The following is a 16,555-nucleotide window of genomic DNA, read 5'->3' as shown; positions in this document are numbered from 1 at the left end:
GTGAACTATTGGTGTGAAATCACATGACGATGTGAACTAGATTATTGACTCTAGTGCAAGTGGGAGACTGAAGGAAATATGCCCTAGAGGCAATAGTAAAGTTGTTATTTATATTTCCTCATGATAAATGCTTATTATTCATGCTAGAGTTGTATTAACTGGAAACTTAGTACATGTGTGAATACATAGATAAACAGAGTGTCCCGAGTATGCCTCTACTTGACTAGCTCGTTAATCAAAGATGGTTAAGTTTCCTAGCTATGGACATGTGTTTTCATTTGATAAACGGGATGCCATCATTAGATAATGATGTGATGGACTACACCCGTCCGTTAGCTTAGCACTATGATCGTTTAGTTTATTGCTATTGCATTGTTCATGACTTATACATGTTCATATGACTATGAGATTATGCAACTCCCGAATACCGGAGAAACACTTAGTGTGCTATCAGACGTCATAAAGTAACTGGGTGATTATAAAGATGCTCTACAGGTGTCTCTAGTGGTGTTTGTTGAGTTGGCATAGATCGAGATTAAGATTTGTCACTCCGATTGTCTGAGAGGTGTCTCTGGGGCCTCTCGGTAATGCACATCACTATAAGCCTTGCAAGCAATGTGACTAATGAGTTAGTTGCGGGATGATGCATTACGGAATGAGTAAAGAGACTTGCTGGTGACGAGTTTGAACTAGGTATCATGATACCGACAATCGAATCTCGGGCAAGTAACATACCGATGACAAAGGGAACAACGTATGTTGTTATGCGGTTTGACCGATAAAGATATTTGTACAATTTGCTAGAGCCAATATGAGCATCTAGGTTCCGCTATTGGTTATTGACCGGAGATCAGTCTCGGTCATGTCTACATAGTTCTCGAACCCGTCCGATCCATGTCGGCGTTCTGGGAATGGGGGTTCCCAGACTTGACTGCCTACGGCCCGCGGCGTGGCGGAGCCAGCAGGCCATATGGCCCATCTTCACCAACAAAGGATCCAAGACCCTCACGAGGCAGACGACGCAAGACCTCCTCCCGAGTGGCCTAGTCAGGCAGGCTCGCGAGGGGCGGAGATATCAAGGCGAGGTGAACCTCACGAGGCTCCCGTGACATGAGCCATGACGATCGACACCAGGCGAGCGCCAGCGCGCGCAACGTCCTTGTTTCCTCTTCGGTACAAAGGAGGCAAGTGCAGCCGCGAAGTACCGAGGCATCAGTCAAAGGTTGCCATTTCGGTGCAACAAGAACAAGACCATGGACTGCAAGATGGAGGTCATCATGGAGCCCAAGACGGCGTCACCACCAGAGCTTTGTGCAGGCGAAGACCACTTTTGTCAGGATGGCTCATACTAGCTATCCCCCTTCAAATTAGCCTGCCATTGTTGGCTCCGTTCCTGCTCGATATTTGGGAAGAGGACCAAGGCCTCTATAAATAGGACTAGCCACCACCATAGTGGAGAGCGGGATCATCTCATCTTAGCTTGAGAAGACCCAGAAAGAGACACAAGTCCGAAAGCACAAGAACACCTCAACCTCAGGAGATTGTTCTTCCCCTTGTATTGTTCATCATCAGCCCAAGAGGCAATCCACCACGACCCCACTGGAGTAGGGTATTACACCACAACGGTGGCCCGAACCAGTATAAATCTCGTGTCTTTCTGTGTTGTGAGTTCGCCGAGTTCGTCCGCAAGATCTTAGCGAGCTAGAGCGTAGATCGGTAGGAGGGAAAGACTACGCGCGCACCCTAGTGTTCGAACCTTAAGGGTTAGCCGGAGCCCCGCATCCGACATTTGGCGCGCTAGGTATGGGCGCGCCGTAGCTTCCCTTCCGTCAGTCTATCGCCCCGTCGTCTCCCTGTCGGACGCTCGCCATGCTCGAGTTGAGCGTCGGGCTGCCCTCGCCGCCCGCGCCGCTCAGACGGCTCCCGTCGGCGGGCCGCCTCGTCGTTCTCTGTCCCCCGCCGCCAACGCTTCCACCGGCCCGGTGGGGAACGAGCAGCAGGCGTCCTTGCAGCATCCTTCGGTGCAGCAGGACGGCCGCACCGCTACTCCATCACTCACCCCTGCTGGTTCTTCGTCCCATGCGCACCGTGCTCCCATGGAGGCACGGGCCGCGCTCATCGCAGCGAACGAGCTCCCATGTTGCCGCCCCGTCGACGACCTCTACGAGGAGTGGCTCGACCGCGTCGCCGAGCTCGTCCGTGCCGCAGGGGGCTCTCCGGCGCCATCCCACTCTCTACCTCCCCCTCAACCATCCGTGGGTGACGGGGCTCATGGCATGCCTCCACCGCCTCGGCCCCAAGACTGTGCCTTGGCACCAAGGCGCGCGCCACCATAGCGTGATCCACCGCGCCCCGCGCCTGCGCGTGAAGAAAGAAGCTACCAGGAAATCCCGCGTCCGTGAGAAGCTGCACCGGTGCTCCCCGCGCCACCTCGTTAAGACCGCGTAGTGCCTGCGGTGGCGCAGCGCGGACCTCGCCAAGACCTAGATACGACGGCACCGCCTGCCGCGCCTTCACCGGCTGCCGCGCCTTCACCCTTGAGCTGCGTAGCATTGCCTGGCCAGGCAAGTTCAAGCCAGATCTGCCTCCTCGATACGACGGCACCGCCAACCCCGCAGAATTCCTGCAGCTCTATGAGTTGAGCATCGAAGCGGCCAACAGCGATGAAAAAGTCATGTCAAACTGGTTTCCCATGGCTCTCAAGGATGGGGCCCGCTCCTCGCTCCTGAACCTAAAGCACGGTTCGATCTCCACCTGGGACGAGATGCGCGACTGCTTCATCGCTAACTTCCAGGGCACTCGCGACCGCCCACCGGCTGCAAGCGATCTACGCCGCATCAAGCAACAGCCAGGAGAGACCCTCCAGAAGTACATCCAGCGCTTCAACAATGAGAGACCCTCCAGAAGTACATCCAGCGCTTCAACATCCAGCGCATCATAGACGAAGCCATCATCTCCGCGTTCTCAGATGGCGTCTGTGACGTCAAGATGAAGGAAGAGCTGGCTATCCACGAGGAGCTTACCACATCTCAGGAGCTGTTCAACCTGGCGACCAAGTGTGCAAGAGCTGAGGATGGGCGCCTCTCTCTCCTTGAGCTGCAAGCTGCAGGAGTGGAGGAGAAGAAGGCCAAGGCTAAGGACATGAAGCGGAAAGAGGCAATGTTGCTCGCAACGGAGCCCGGCACCAAGCGAGGCACAGATCAGCCAGCGTCTTCCAAGAATGGCCGTCCGTTCTACGCCTTCCACAACCTGAACAACCACAACACCAGCGACTGTCAAGACCTCAGAGCCATACGGGAAGGACACTTCGGTCGACGCCCCAAGTGCAACGACCGGGGCTACGGCCGCGGAGGAGGACGCGGAGGCGGATGCTGGGACGACCGTGGCCCACGCCAGGAGTGGCATGACCGGCCTCGTGAGGACCGTTGGCAAGACCAACCTTTCGAGGGTGCCTGGAGGGACCTACCTCGTGAGGATCGCCCCTAGGGTAATGCCGGTCTTCCCCCGTTGCCGCCACCGAGAAGGAACGACGACCACCACTAGGACGAGGGGGCTGGGGGCTTCCAGGAGCCGCGTGCGGTCGCTTGCATCTTGGGCAGTGCTCAGGCCCCAGCCTCTCAGCACATCTTCAAACAGTTCACTCGCGAGGTGAACGCGGCACTCCCCAAGCTCGAGGCCACGCGCCCGCTCAGGTGGTCCCAATGCGCCACCACCTTCAACTCGGCCGACCAGCTCAAGTGCGCATCCACCGCTGGCACACTCCCCATGTTGTGCTCCCCAGTCATTAGCAATGTGCAAGTCACCAAGACTCTCATCGACGGCGGTGCAGGGCTCAACGTCCTATCCGTCGACACGTTTGACAACCTCCAAGTGCCCTATGAGCAACTCCAGCCAACCAAGCCTTTCTTAGGAGTGACTGACGGTTCCACCACACCGATAGGGCAAGTCCGCCTGCCTGTCACCTTCGGGGAGCGCAAGAACTACCGCACCGAACTCATCGACTTCGACGTTGCGCACATCCTCCTGCCGTAAAATGCCATCCTCGGGTATCCAGCCTTGGCCAAGTTCATGGCAGTCACTCACCACAGCTACAACGTTCTCAAGATGCCAGGAAGCAGGGGAATCATCACGGTCCCATGTGAAGAAAGGGATGCAGTGTGCTCCCTTGAGCGCGCCTTCCAAGCCGCATCAATCGACAACCCTGACAGCAGAAGTGAAGGCCCTCCGGAGACCATCCCCAAGAAGAAGTCGTTGCGCCGCGCAGGACCCCAAGAAGATGGCGTCGCGTCAGGAGCCTTGTCAGGATCAACGCCCGCTCCAGGGGCGCCTCCCTCCACCGCATAAGAAAACGCGCCCGGCGCCCTACTCAGGCAAGACTCGGGGGCTCCCTCTGGAGAGCCACAGACCTTGCCAACCTCATGGGGGAGGCGCTTGGGCACCACTTGGAAGCGTGCTTCACGGCACACTTTCCTCAGGAGAGCACCGGGCAGGGAGTGCCCACCTCCCAGGAGTTCATCACCAAGACCACCCAAGAGCTACAAGACGCGAGATCCATGCACGGCGAGAGCCATGCGCGGCGACAACCGCTCACCGAGCGCGGCTCACCATCCAGGCGAGGGAGCTGAACTGCGCGTCTGCATCAACATCCCAGGGCTCAACAGGGCCGCGTCTAAGGAACACTTCTGGCCATCACGTGCGGGCCGCTGTGAGGGTCCACCACACAGCTACGTTCGCATGCCCTTCGGCTTCCCGAGCGTGGCGTCGGCCTATCAGCGCAACGTGCGGGAAGTCCTGGCGGCTCAGGAGGCCAAGTTCCACACTGTTTCGGAGGAGATGGTGATGGTCTTCAGGGAACCTCCTGAGCCCCCAGGGCCTCCCGAAGCTCAGGGTCCTGGTGGCTCATGAGGAGCCACTCCTTCAACACGTGGCTTCAGCTGCACAAACTCTACTTCGTCTACAGAACCAGGTGACATTTTCCAAGTTCATTTAAGCTGGGAGCGCCCCTCGGGCTGCATTATTCCCAGGCCACATGGGTCCGTCCCTTTTGCATGTATCCCTTTTGCTTATGTCTTTAGCTTAACTTGTTGGGGGCGCCCCTCGGGCTGCATCATCCCCACGCCGCTCGGGCCAGACCGAGTGGCATGTATCTTCCTGCATTTATCCAAGTCGGTCTGCCCTTCATGCTTAACCCGCCAACTGCTATCACCTGCTCGATCATTGCCTCCCTCGGGGCCTCTACACAGGCACGTCGCTGGTGCATGGGTCCGTCCCTGCCATAACCGACAAATCTGAGTGGTCGAGCTCTGGCTCGCGGCACGCATCGTGCACGTCACCTCACCAGGCCCTCAGTGCCTTTGCTTCATCTGAACCAACCAGCGGCAGGCAGGTGACAGTAACGGCAAACCATGTTTCTTCTTGTGCCTATCCAAAGGGACCCCGTGGGAAGGATAGTAGACGGCACTACGAGTCTCCTTTTCTCTCGTGCGATTCCCTTGCGCGTTAAAAGGGGCCTCCTGAGCATCGTGACTCAGGAGATCTTACTGGCTCTCCAGCCCTCACCCCCTGGCCTTGACCACGGCATCGCATCATGGCATACCAGTGGCAGCTGAGCTCGCTCGAGGACCGGGACCTGAGGACATAGAGCACTAAGAAGAGCTCGGGAGAAGGAAAACTCGTACGGACCGGCCTAGCTATGTCGTGTAAGTTGGCACGCAGCCCTAGTGCAACACCATGAATCACCGCGAAGTCAGCAAGATAAGTCTCGCCCCCGGATCGGCTAAATATTTGGGCCTAGTAGTAACTCACACCATGCCGCAACCCCGTTACGGCCAAGTCATCTTCCTTTCTTTCCTTAGCATAGCCGCTTGGGCGCTAAGGGGGACCTCCTAAGCATCGCGCGTCGGGGGCTCTTACTGGACCTTGGGTCGCGCACCTCCTGGCCTTGACCACGGCATCGCGACCTGGCATACCAGCGACGGCTGTACCCGCCTTGGGACTGGGACCCGTCAGCGTAGAGCAACAAGCTATCGTGAGGAAGGAAAGGGAAGACCGAGCCTTAACGGGACATGTGTTCATCAAATCTTCATAACAAGGAAAATAAGTACAAAGGCATTGCAGATCCTTACATGCCCCCACGGGGTAATTCATGATTCTTCACAGGAAACAAAAGCTCATGCTAAGGGGGATCCTATATACACCCTCCCTTGGTGGACGCCATCATCAACAGTGGGCCACGGGAGGCCGGCGCCAACCCCATCCAGATCAGCGGCGGCGGCGGCCGGACGCCGCAGCCCTCCTCCGAGCACGGCAAGAGCTCGGGGGGATGTAGCTGTCGTCGCTCGTCTCCGGACTCTCGTAGAGCTCAGGAGAACTGCTGGAATCCCAAGGGCTGTTGCTGCTGGAGTGGACGCGAGCGGAGCGCGCATCTGCCTCGCGTTCTTCTCCGGAGCAGCACTCCAGGCGACGGACCTCACCGTCGAAGTCCTTGAAGAAAAGCGTGGAGGCACTGTCGTACTCGAAGTGGATCGCGAGGGCGCCCCTCGCACGACAGACCCGCGTGACCTCGCCCCAGCCGCAAGTCATGAAGATCTTGCTAGTGGGGACTGCTTTGATCTTCGCTTCGTTTGCTATGAGTGCTGTAGCCAGAGCTCGAGAAGCCCCCTCAGTGGCATCATGTCGGAGAAGAACCGCGGGAAGCAGATCCAGGAGCTCAGAGGCGTCGGCACGCACAGCACCAACTCACGCGAGGAGTCCACGGCGTGGACGGCACGCGTCGCCATGGCGCGGCGACCCCGGATGCAGCGTGGGCAGCGCTGCTCGTCACTTCGTCCTCCCGAGCCCTCGGCCTGGGTGTACAAGGGTAGCGGGTACCCTGGACGAGGCGGCTCGCACTGAGGCCTCGTCGCCACCTGCATCGCCGCTTCGTCACGATGATGGATCGACCTCTTCTTCGGCGGGAGTGGCTCCGGGACATCCCGGGGAGCTTTCCCCTTCTCTTCGTCGGAGAACCTTCTGATAGGCACCATTGGAGCAAGCAATGAAGAGAAGAAGAAGTGAGCAAGCGAGGAAGAGATGGGCAATGGGGGCTCCGCCCCTGTCCCCATTTATAGCAAGAGAAGGCCAGCCGGCGTCTCCCACTATCGCAGGTAATGATGGTTTCCCTTGCATGTCGTAGGGACTTGTCAAGTCGTGAAGTCGTCGCAGCACCATGGGGAAGCGGAGACGCCCACGTCCAATCAACCGCCACGCGTCAACCGAAGCTACAAGCTTTTGGGGCCCGCGGTGCTCCAAACTTGACCCTTGGCTTCGCCACGAAGCCAAGCCCGCACGCACCTTGGGCCCGGGGGCTACTGTCGTTCTAGGAATGGGGGTCCCCAGACTTGTCTGTCTGTGGCCCGCGGCATGGCAGAGCCAGCAGGCCGTACGGCCCATCTTCACCAACAAAGCATCCAAGACCCTCACGAGGGTCCAAGCCTCGTGAGGCGGATGACGCAAGACCTCCTCCCGAGCGGCCTAGTCAGGCAGGCTCGTGAGGGGCGGAGATATCAAGGCGAGTCGAACCTCACGAGGCTCTCATGACGTGAGCCATGACAATTGACACCAGGCGGGCGCCAGCACGCGCAGCATCCTTGTTTCCTCTTCGGTGCAAAGGAGGCAAGCGCAGCCGCGGAGTACCGAGGCATCAGCCAAAGGTTGCCATTTTGGTGCAACAAGACCAAGACCATGTACTGCAAGACAGAGGTCGACGTGGAGCCCAAGACTGCGTCACCATGATACGTCTCCAACGTATCTATAATTTTTGATTGGTCCATGCTATATTATCTACTATTTTAGACTATATTGGGCTTTATTTTCCACTTTTATATTATTTTTGGGACTAACCTATTAACCGGACGCCCAGCCCAGAATTGCTGTTTTTTTTGCCTATTTCAGTGTTTTGGATAAACAGAATATCAAACGGAGTCCAAACGGATTGAAATCTTCGGAAACGTGATTTTCTCACCGAACGTGATCCAGGAGACTTGGACCCTACTGCAAGGGATCAAAGAGGAGGTCACAAGGGTGGGGGTGCCCCCCTAGGGCGTGCCCACCTGCCTCGTGGGCCCCTCGGTGCTCCACCGACGTACTCCTTCCTCCTATATATACACACATACCCCCAAACGATCAGAACAGGAGCCAAAAACCTAATTCCATCGCCGCAACTTTCTGTATCCACGAGATCCCATCTTGGGGACTGTTCTGGAGCTCCGTCGGAAGAGGGCCATCATCACGGAGGGCTTCTGCATCATCATAGCCCCTCCGATGAAGTGTGAGTAGTTTACCTCACACCTTCGGGTCCATAGTTAGTAGCTAGATGGCTTCTTCTCTCTCTTTGATCTCAATACAAAGTTCTCCCCCTCTCTTGTGGAGATCTATTCGTTGTAATCTTCTTTTTGCGGTGTGTTTGTTGAGACCGATGAATTGTGGGTTTATGATCAAGTCTATCTATAAATAATATTTGAATCTTCTCTGAATTCTTTTATGTATGATTGGTTATCTTTGCAAGTCTCTTCGAATAATCTGTTTGGTTTGGCCAACTAGATTGGTAGTTCTTGCCATGGGAGAAGTGCTTAGCTTTGGGTTCGATCTTGCGGTGTCCTTACCCAGGGACAGAAGGGGCAGCAAGGCACGTATTGTATCGTTGCCATTGAGGATAACAAGATGGGGTTTATTTCATATTGCATGAATTTATCTCTCTACATCATGTCATCTTGCTTAAGGCGTTACTCTGTTTTTAACTTAATACTCTAGATGCATGCTGGATAGCGGTCGATGAGTGGAGTAATAGTAGTAGATGCAGAATCATTTCGATCTACTTGTCACGGACGTGATGCCTATATACATGATCATGCCTAGATATTCTCATAATTATGCACAGTTCTATCAATTGCTCAACAGTAAGTTGTGCACCCACCGTAGAATACTTATGCTCTTGAGAGAAGCCACTAGTGAAACCTATGGCCCCCGGGTCTATTCTCATCATATCAATCTCCATCACTTTTATATTGTTTTGCTATTTACTCTGCCTTCACTTTTTACTTTGCATCTTTATATCAAAAATACCAAAAATATTATATCTATCAGATCTCACTCTCGTAAGTGACCGTGAAGGGCTTGACAACCCCTAATCACGTTGGTTGCGAGTAGCTATCGCTTTGTGTAGGTAGGAGGGACTTGAGCGTGGGCTCCTACTGGATTGATACCTTGGTTCACAAAAACTGAGGGAAATACTTACGCTACTCTGCTACATCATCCCTTCCTCTTCGGGGAAAACCAACGCAAGCTCAAGACGTAGCAAGAAGGATTTCTGGCACCGTTGCCGGGGAGTCTATGCAAAAAGTAAATATACCAAGTACCCATCACAATCCCTATCTCTCGCATTACATTATTTGCCATTTGGCTCTCGTTTTCCTCTCCCCCCAATTCACCCTTGCCATTTTATTCGCCCTCTCTCTCTATCCTCCCTCTCTTTTCCGCTTGCCTTTTGTTTGCTCGTATGGTTGGAATAGTCATTTATTTATTACTAAACAGAGGACCTAAGATTTATGGATCCTCATCCGCCTGCTAATCTTTTTAAGAGATCCAGTTATGTTGAACCAATTGCTAGTGAGTTTTGTGCACTAGATTATCTTTATGAAGTTTTGCTTGAAATTCGTTAATCTAAAAAGTGTGATGAAGTACTTTATGAAGTGATTCACAATAGATCTTTGAATAAAAAGCATGATTGCAATGATGATAGTATAAATTTTATTAATGTAAATTGTGCTAATAATATGCAAAACCCTAAGCTTGGGGATGCTAGTTTTGCTATGTCCTCTACTTGTTGCAATGATCATGATTGGGGTGATTCTTCTTATGATCTTGAAAATTTATTTAAGCCCCATGATGAATATGAGATTGATTATAATGTTTGCAATAATATGGAAAGTGGGTTTGGAAGAATGTCAACTTTAGATCCCACATATTTAGAGAATGTTCAATCTTATGAAGTTTTTGATAAAAGTGCATTTGGGAAGGTCATGACTTTAGTTAATGTTAATCCCAGTATTTCGGAAAAGTGCCAACTTTGCATGCATGTGGATCATGTTGAGAATATTTTATGTGGTAGCTATATTGTTGAATTTTCTTATGATCCTACATGTAATTACTATGAGAGAGGAAAATATGGTTGTAGAAATTTTCATGTTACTAAATTACCTCTCGTTATGTTGAGATTGCTATTGTTTCTTTCCTCTCCCTTGCATATGCTAGTTTTTGCTTGCCTTGGTAATTTGTTTGCCTATAATATGCCTATGCATAGGAAGTATGTTAGACTTAGATGTTTTTGTCACATGCTTTATGATGCTCCTTTTGTGCTTCAATTCTTGTCTTTCATGTGAGCATCATTAAAATTATCAATGCCTAGCTATAAGGCTTTAAAGAAAAGCGCTTGTTGGGTGTCAACCCAATATTTATCCTTGCTGTTATTTAATAAATACATTATTTAGCCTCTGTTTTGGTTGTGTTTTTTGTGTTTAATTAGTGTTTGTGCCAAGTAGAACCGTTAGGAAGACTTGGGGAAAGTCTTGTTGAACTTGCTGTAAAAAACAGAAACTTTAGCGCTCACGAGAACTGCCGTCATTTTTATTTGAAGAGTGATATTTAGTTAATTCTTTTTGAAGATGATTACTAGATAAATTCCTCACGTACAGCATTTTTTTTAGAATTTTTGGGGTTCCAGATCTTGCGCTAGCTACAGATTACTACAGACTAGTCTGTTTTTGACAGATTCTGTTTTTCGTGTGTTGTTTGCTTATTTTGATGAATCGATGGCTAGTAAAATAGTTTATAATCCATAGAGAAGTTGGAATACAGTAGTTTTAACACCAATAGAAATAAAGAATGAGTTCTTTACAGTACCTTGAAGTGGTCTTTTGTTTTCTTTCGCTAACGGAGCTCACGAGTTTTCTATTTTGAGTTTTGTGTTGTGAAGTTTTCAAGTTTTGGGTGAATTCTTTTGATGGATCATGGAAAAAGGAGTTTCAAGAGACTAAGCTTGGGGATGCCAATGGCACCCCAATATAATCCAAGGACACCAAAAAGTCAAAGCTTTGGGATGCCCCTGAAGGCATCCCCTATTTTCGTCCACTTCCATCGGTAATTTACTTGGAGCTATATTTTTATTCAACAACATGATATGTGTTTTGCTTGGAGCATCTTGTGTTATTTGTGTCTTTGTTTCTTAGTATGCCACAATCATCCTTGCTGTACACACCTTTTGAGAGAGCCATACATGAATTAAAATTTGATAGAATACTCTATGTGCTTCACTTATATCTTTTGAGCTAGATAATTTTGCTCTATGTGCTTCACTTATATCTTTTGAGCTAGATAATTTTTCTCTATGTGCTTCACTTATATCTTTTGAGCTAGATAATTTTGCTCTATGTGCTTCACTTATATCTTTTTAGCTAGATAATTTTTCTCTATGTGCTTCACTTAGATCTTTTTAGAGCACGGTGGTGGATTCATTTTAAAGAAACTATTGATCTCTCATGCTTCACTTAAATTATTTTGAGAGTCTCTTAATAGCATGGTAATTTGCCTAATGAAAATAAGCTTGGTATTCAAGATTTGTGAAACTTTCTTTTGAGTGTGTTGAATACTAAGAAAAGATTGAAGCATGATAATTGTTTTGAGATATGGAGGTGATAATATTAAAGTCATGCTAGTTGAGTAGTTGTGAATTTAAAGAATACTTGTGTTGAAGTTTGTGATTCCCGTAGCATGCACGTATGGTGAACCGTTATGTGATGAAGTCGGAGCATGATTTATTTATTGATTGTCTTCCTTATGAGTGGCGGTCGGGGACAAGCGATGGTCTTTTCCTACCAATCTATCCCCCTAGGAGCATGCGCGTAATACTTTGCTTTGCTAACTTCTAAATTTTTGCAATAAGTATATGAGTTCTTTATGACTAATGTTGAGTCCATGGATTATACACAATCTCACCGTTCCACCTTTGCTAGCCTCTCTCATACCGCGCAACTTTCACCGGTATCATACACCTACCATATACCTTCCTCAAAACAGCCACCATACCTACCTATTATGGCATTTCCATAGCCATTCCGAGATATATTGCCATGCAACTTTCCACCATCTAGTTCATCATGACACATCCATCATTGTCATATTGCTTAGCATGATCATGTAGTTGACATAGTACTTGTGGCAAAGCCACCGTTCATAATTATTTCATACTTGTCACTATTGATTCATTGCATATCCCGGTACACCGTCGGAGGCATTAATATAGAGTCATACTTTGTTATAGTATCGGGTTGTAATCATTGAGATGTAAATAAATAGAAGTGTGATGATCATCATTCAATAGAGAATTGTCCCAAAAAACAGAGAGAAAGGCCAAAGAAAAAAAGAAGGCCCAAAAAAAAGGGACAATGCTACTATCCTTTTTTCCACACTTATGCTTAAAAGTAGCACCATGATATAGCGAGTCTCATGTATTGTGCTTCAAAGTAGCACCATGTTCTTCATATAGAGAGTCTCATATGTTGTCACTTTCATATACTAGTTGGAATTTTACGTTATAGAACTTGGCTTGTATATTCCAATGATGGGCTTCCTCAAATAGCCCTAGGTCTTCGTGAGCAAGCAAGTTGGATGCACACCCACTAGTTTCTATTGTTCAGCTTTCATACATTTATAGCTCTAGTGCATCCATTGAATGGCAATCCCTACTCACTCACATTGATATCTATTGATGGGCATCTCCATAGCCCATTGATACGCCTAGTTGATGTGAGACTATCTTCTCTTTTTCGTCTTCTCCACAACCACCATTCTATTCCACCTATAGTGCTATATCCATGGCTCACGCTCATGTATTGCGTGAAGATTGAAAAGGTTTTGAAAAAGTTAGAGTATGAAACAATTGCTTGGCTTGTCATCGGGGTTGTGCATGATTTAAATATTTTGTGTGGGGAAGATGGAGCATAGCCAGACTATATGATTTTGTAGGGAAAACTTTCTTTGGCCATGTTATTTTGAGAAGAGATAATTGCTTTGTTAGTATGCTTGAAGTATTATTATTTCTTATGTCAATATAAACCTTTGTCTTGAATCTTTCTAATATGAATATTCATACCACAATTAAGAAGATTTGCATTGAAATTATGCCAAGTAGCACTCCGCATCAAAAATTCTCTTTTTATCATTTACCTACTCGAGGACGAGCAGGAATTAAGCTTGGGGATGCCTGATACGTCTCCAACGTATCTATAATTTTTGATTGCTCCATGCTATATTATCTACTGCTTTGGACTATATTGGGATTTATTTTCCACTTTTATATTATTTTTGGGACTAAGCTATTAACCGGAGGCCCAGCCTAGAATTGCTGTTTTTGCCTATTTCAGTGTTTTGGATAAACAGAATATCAAACGGAGTCCAAACAGAATAAAATCTTCGGAAACGTGATTTTCTCACCGAACATGATCCAAGAGACTTGGACCCTGCTGCAAGGGATCAAAGAGGTGGTCACGAGGGTGGGGGGCGCCCCCCCCCTAGGGCGCGCCCCCTGCCTCGTGGGCCCCTCGGTGCTCCACCGACGTACTCCTTCCTCCTATATATATACATGTACCCCCAAACGATCAGAACAGGAGCCAGAAACCTAATTCCACCAACGCAACTTTCTGTATCCATGAGATCCCATCTTGGGGCCTGTTCCGGAGCTCCGCCGGAAGAGGGCCGTCATCACAAAGGGCTTCTACATCATCATAGCCTCTCCGTTGAAGTGTGAGTAGTTTACCTCAGACCTTAGGGTCCATAGTTAGTAGCTAGATGGATTCTTCTCTCTCTTTGAATCTCAATACAAAGTTCTCCCCCTCTCTTGTGGAGATCTATTCGATGTAATCTTCTTTTTGCGGTGTGTTTGTTGAGACCGATGAATTGTGGGTTTATGATCAAGTCTATCTATGAATAATATTTGAATCTTCTCTGAATTCTTTTATGTATGATTGGTTACCTTTGCAAGTCTCTTTGAATAATCTGTTTGGTTTGGCCAACTAGATTGGTAGTTCTTGCCATGGGAGAAGTGCTTAGCTTTGGGTTCGATCTTGCGGTGTCCTTACCCAGTGACAGAAGGGGCAGCAAGGCACGTATTGTATCATTGCCATCGAGGATAACAAGATGGGGTTTATTTCATATTGCATGAATTTATCTCTCTACATCATGTCATCTTGCTTAAGGCGTTACTCTGTTTTTAACTTAATACTCTAGATGCATGCTGGATAGCGGTCGATGAGTGGAGTAATAGTAGTAGATGCAGAATCGTTTCGATCTACTTTTCACGGACGTGATGCCTATATACATGATCATGCCTAGATATTCTCATAGTTATGCACAGTTCTATCAATTGCTCAACAGTAATTTGTTCACCCACCGTAGAATACTTATGCTCTCGAGAGAAGCCACTAGTGAAACCTATGGCCCCCGGGTCTATTCTCATCATATCAATCTCCATCACTTTTATATTGTTTTGCTATTTACTTTGCCTTTAATTTTTACTTTGCATCTTTATATCAAAAATACCAAAAATATTATATCTATCAGATCTCACTCTCGTAAGTGACCGTGAAGGGCTTGACAACCCCTAATCGCGTTGGTTGCGAGTAGCTATCGCTTTGTGCAGGTGCGAGGGACTTGAGCGTGGGCTCCTACTGGATTGATACCTTGGTTCTCAAAAACTGAGGGAAATACTTACGCTACTCAGCTGCATCATCCCTTCCTCTTCGGGGAAAACCAACGCAAGCTCAAGACGTAGCACACCACCGGAGCTTTGTGCAGGTGAAGACTACTTTTGTCAGGATGGCTCTTACTAGCTGCCCCCCTGCAAATTAGCCCGCCATTGTTGGCTCCCTTCCCGCTCGATATTTGGGAAGAGGACCAGGGCCTCTATAAATAGGACTAGCCACCACCATAGTGGAGAGCCGGATCATCTCATCTTAGCTTGAGAAGACATAGAGAGAGACACAAGTCCGAAAGCACAAGAACACCTCAACCTGAGGAGGCTGTTCTTCCCCTTGTATTGTTCATCATCAGCCCAAGAGGCAATCCACCACCACCACACTGGAGTAGAGTATTACACCACAACGGTGGCCCGAACCAGTATAAACCCCGTCTCTTTCTGTGTTGTTAGTTCGTTGAGTTCGTCCAAAAGATCTTAGCGAGCTAGAGCGTAGATCGGTAAGAGGGAAAGACTTCGCGCGCACCCCAGTGTTCGAACCTTAAGGGTTAGCCGGAGCCCCACATCCGACAGTCCGCACGCTTAATGTTCGATGATGATCGATATTATGACTTTATATGTTTTGATGAACCGAAGGTAGTTCGGAGTCCCGGATGAGATCACGGATGTGACGAGGAGTCTCGAAATGGTCGAGACATAAAGATTGATATATTGGAAGACTATATTCGGACACCGGAACAGTTTCGAGGTGTATCGGGTATTTTCCGGAGTACCGGGGGGGGGGGGGGGGGGTTACCGGAACCCGCGGGGGGTTATTGGGCCTCATGGGCTTATTGGTGGAAGAGAGGAAGAAGGCCAAGGCAGGGAGCCCACCGCCCCTAGCCCAAACCGAATTGGACTAGGGGCGGGGCCGCCTTTCCTTCTCTCCTCCCTCACCTCCCCCCTTCTCCTTGTTGGAATAGGAAAGGGGGGGCGAATCGTACTTGGAGTAGGATTGCCCCCCCATGGCACGCCTCCTCCCCTTGGCCGGCCCCCTCTTCCCTCCCCCCTTTATATGGGTGGGAGGGGGGCACCCCAAAGGAACACCAAAGTTTCTCTTAGTCGTGTGCGGTGCCCCCTCCATAGAAACACACCTCGGTCATATCGTTGCAGTGCTTAGGCGAAGCCATGTGCTGGTAACTTCATCATCACCGTCACCACGCCGTCGTTTTGACGAAACTCTCCCTCAACCTTAGCTGGAGCAAGAGTTCGAGGGATGTCACCAAGCTGAACGTGTGCAGATCATGGAGGTGTCGTACATTCGAAACTTGATCGGTTGGATCGCGAAGATGTTCAACTACATCAACCATGTTTCTTAACACTTCCGCTTTCGGTCTACGAGGGTACATAGACACACTCTCCCATCTCGTTGCCATGCATCTCCTAGATAGATCTTGCGTGATCATAGGAATTTTTTTTGAAATACTGCGTTCCCCAATAGTGCCATTAGAACCAGGTCTATGCGTAGATGTTATATGCACGAGTAGAACACAAGGAGTTGTGGGAGATAATAGTCATACTGCTTACCAGCATGTCATACATTGATTCGGCAGTATTGTTGGATGAAGCAGCCCAGACCGACATTACATGACCGCGTTCATGAGACTGGTTCCACCGACGTGCTTCGCACATAGGTGGCTAGTGGGTGTATGTTTCTCCAGCTTTAGTTGAATCGTGTTTGACTATGCCTGGTCCTTGTTGAAGGTTAAAACAACACACTTGATGTAAAAT

This window comes from Triticum urartu, chromosome 2A, assembly GCF_056163025.1.
Source record: "Triticum urartu cultivar PI428250 chromosome 2A, HENAU_Tu73, whole genome shotgun sequence".
NCBI classification, from domain to species: Eukaryota; Viridiplantae; Streptophyta; class Magnoliopsida; order Poales; family Poaceae; genus Triticum; species Triticum urartu.
Note: the sequence above shows the minus strand (reverse complement) of the source record.